The 3,961-nt window shown below is 38.0% G+C and overlaps 1 pseudogene; it reads left to right on the top strand.

Annotated features, from left to right (window-relative positions):
- LOC147460203 (uncharacterized) lies at nucleotides 1-1,862 on the top strand (annotated as a pseudogene).
- Nucleotides 1,863-3,961: the final 2,099 nt, after the last annotated feature.

Genomic DNA, 3,961 nt, shown 5'->3' with positions numbered 1-3,961 from the left:
ATGGATACATCAATGGATGGTTAGTACTATCTATTTTGAGTTGTCTTTGATGTCTTTCATGAGCTGTGTTTGATATTGTCCAAGAGCTAGAGCTTAAACTATTTATTTGTTTAGATGTGGCCGCTCATGAGATTCCATTCTCTCCACTTCTGGATTTTGATCCAACACCACCAACACTATCTTCCAAGGCTCTTGACAGTGCTGTAGCAGTCAACCTTTCACCCTCTCCTAGGTTGAAAAGTCGGAGTCTTGGGTCTTCTCCCATATCAAAAAAGATAAGCCCTAAGGGAGGTGTGAAGAAAGCATCTATGTCTTTGAAAAAGGCTTTCCAAATCGCTAGAGGTGAATCTTAAGCTATTTTTTGCTTGATATGTTGGCCAAGTGTTTTGCCTTATAATCTTGTTTCTTTTTAGGTAAAGCATCTAGGTCTTTGGCAGATTCTGCTTTCTCATCTCCCTTGGTTAAAGATGATGACTTGAAAGAGGACTTAAATGTTGAGTCTTTTTCTTCTTAGTTGGCCATTACGTCGGCGCTAAGGCTATTGACTATCTCTGAATTATCAGAAACTGCAAATTTTAGATTTGTTTTGGAAGAAAAAGTACTTAGCAAATATGGTACTTACAAAATACCCAAGTCAAACTTTGGAAGATACTTGCGTGCAGACTTGCTAGATAGAGAGTCTCGTCACACTGTTACCTTTGTTGTGACTGAAATTTACCTTTCCGACTTTGTTGAGGCATTTGCTGTGAATGACTATGTTCGAATAGAGGGAGGCTGTGTGAAGAGAGCTGTAGTAAAAGATGATGGGACATGTTTGTGGGCATTATATGTTGATGCTACTACATTGGTCATAAAAGCGGAGCCTTTTGATTGCTGCCTCCAACTTTACCCTGAGCAAAAGATCAAGGACTTGCTCTCCCAAGATGCTATTGGTAATGACTTCGTTTCAACAATAGCATTTATAGTTGTGAAGGTGGAGAATGCTATTAAAAGTGACGGCACTCCAAGCTATCGATTGACCGTTGTTGATGGGCCATCAACAAGTGATCAAGCTAGTGTAAGAATCTCTTCACTCTTGTGTGCTAAAAGGCTTTAGTAAAACTTCACTCATTTGTTTATGTGTTTTGGCCAGCTTCTATTTGTGCCTAGCAGATGTGTTGACTACCAACTTATGGTACATGAGGTTAAAGCTAAAGGCTTTTACACTTGTGTTGATCGCAACATCAACCTTTTGAAGCAGCTGTCCAATACTCTAAGTGTTGTGGATGCTACAATATTGTGTTCACTTCCTGATTCTCTCTCCAATCTATTTCAAGAGTATTTGCACAAACAAGTTTCCAATTTGGGTTTTGGGAAGAAGGTAAAAAATCTCACTTTGCAAGGTTTTGCAGTTGCATTTTTCTACTTGGCTTTATTTGTAGGTGTTTGGCACTTTGGAGATTGCAAGCGTGAACAGTTTGGATGTTGAATACTCTTGTGGATTATGCAAGGGAACAAATGTTAGCCGTCAAGCCATTAACCCTTTTTGCTACACTTGTGGTATGAAAACACAAATTGTAAAGTCTCCCTTGCTGCCTGCTAGAATCTATCCTCAAGATGGAGAGGTCGTTGCTGTGATTTTACAAGGTGCTATTGTTGACTCCATTCTAGGCTTTTCCCAATCGTTTTTACACTACTTTGAGCATAACCTAGTAGAGCTAAAATCTTCCTTGCTTAACTTCAAAAAGGCCGGCTGGTTCACAATCGACAAGGGGGGTTCGGTTGTTGCATTCAAAGAAGAGTGAAACCTTGCTTTATCACCATTTTGCAGCAGTTACGACTATGGATTTGCAATTTTATGCGGATGGCTAGCTTATGTATAGGCTCTCAGATTTTGAATCCTCTTTTCCTGATAACAAAGATGTTTTGGAACCACTTTTGTATATTTTCCATTCCCAAATATCAATTCAGTCTTTGGAATGTACACTCTCACATATGCTTGTGCAAGAAATTGAATCAAGAAATGCGGATACTATTAAAGTTTGGATTAAGCCATGCTTTTCTGATAAGCACTTTGTGTCATCTAACTTGAAAGAACTTATCTTGCCGTTGCTGCGCACTCGTCAATCGTCTTTGATGATAAGTGTTGAATTAGTAAAAAAGGTTTGTAGCCTCATGAACGCAACATGCAAAATATATTTTTTCCAAGCAGAAGTTTACACTAGTTCTATCTTTGTTGGTGGTTCAGAATGTGCTTCCTCATCTTTTCTTCCAACACTAGTAGCCTTGAATAGAAATGGTGACTACTTTTGGTTTCCTGTTGGGCCAAAGCCTCTTAAACGTATGCGTTGTGTATGGAGTCAAGATGCCACATCACAATTGACTGCATTGATTGGAACAAACAATGGTAGTGCTCATCAAATTGCAAAAACATTTTTAGACTTGCATTCAACGTCTTTTTCTTTAAAGCAAATCAAGACCAAGATATACAACATGTGTAAGTCATCCAGAATCCATCAACTAAGCAAGCTTGAGTCTTCCACGAAATCTTCATTGTTTGCAAAAAACATAAAAGATGTGCCTGCATATCCTTGTTCATCTTGCAACTCTCTTTTGTTTCGTCATAACCTGCACAATGTCACAAAAGTAGAGTTTTCATTCTTGAGACAAATACAACATTTGCCTATTTGTGAAAATGTTGGATTCCAAGTTTGTTACTCATGCAAATCAGCATTAAAAAAGAGACAACAACCAATGTTTTGTATGGTGCAAAATATGGAATTTGGATGTAAAATACCTGGTGTAGAAACATTGAACACAATCGAGAGCCGTCTTGTGTCATTGAGAATACCATTTGCACAAATACGTGAGCTAAACTTTGAAGGTCAGTTCGGTTTACGTGGAAGTATTGTAAATGTAATGGCAGACTTGTTTCGAGTGCAAAAAATGTTGCTGCGATTTCTTAGTGAAGAAGCTTTTATCTTGGTAGAGATCAAACGAAAACTCAGTTATGACCATGCTTACCTTAGTGGTATTGTGCGTCCAACTTTTGTGCATCGTGCATTGGTAGACCTTCTGAAAACACCATTATATATTGAGAATGGCGCCACAATTGACACCTCTTGGGTAACCAATTTTACAGTTCAAGCAGATATCATTTGTTCTCCACAACAAGAATTTGATGACGACATAGATGCAACAGACACATTGGTGCATGGCATTTATAGTGCTCAACAGGTTGTTGATCATAATGCTCAGGTTGCAATTGTTGCTCCTTGTGAAGGATTTACACCTTTGAGTGTTTTTGATGATGATTGCTGCGAAGAATTATCATTTCCAACTTTGTTTTTTGGCCAAAAAAGAAAATACCACTTGCTTGCAAAGAAAAATTATGAAAAGACGGCACAATGGGAATTAAAGAATGCAGATAGACGATATGCCAAATGTGTTGAGAATCTTTTCTTCAAAACAATGAAAATTATCATCTTGAAAGTGCTTGGTTCTATTTGGGTTCGTTTGCAAAAGGGAAAGCTTCATGGCAAGCAATTGCAAGCAAAAGATGTTCAAGCAAACACCAATATTGAACAATTGCTATCATCAGACCTTGGCTACCATGATTTTGAGTCATTGCGTACATCAACTGATTAGAAGGCAAAACTTAAGCGAAATGTCTTCGGAATGATTCACCAACTAGGCCAACCAACCTTCTTTGTCACATTTTCATGTGCAGAACAAAGATGGCAACCCTTAATAGATGTTTATCAAAGTTAAATCCTCATATCATACAAACAGAGCACCCAAACAAAGCTTCGTTCATTCGTGCACTTGTTCGTTCTGATCCTATCACAACTGCTCGATATTATGTGCATAGATTTCAATCAATGAAAAAAGAATTGAAACGCAACAATACAATCATTGGTGAATTAACAGATTATTTCTTTGTCACCGAATTTCAACATAGAGGAAGCCAACATGACCATGG

Source organism: Adiantum capillus-veneris, chromosome 4, assembly GCF_014529385.1.
Source record: "Adiantum capillus-veneris isolate H3 chromosome 4, ASM1452938v2, whole genome shotgun sequence".
NCBI classification, from domain to species: Eukaryota; Viridiplantae; Streptophyta; class Polypodiopsida; order Polypodiales; family Pteridaceae; genus Adiantum; species Adiantum capillus-veneris.
This window is presented reverse-complemented; position numbering and strand designations above follow the sequence as displayed.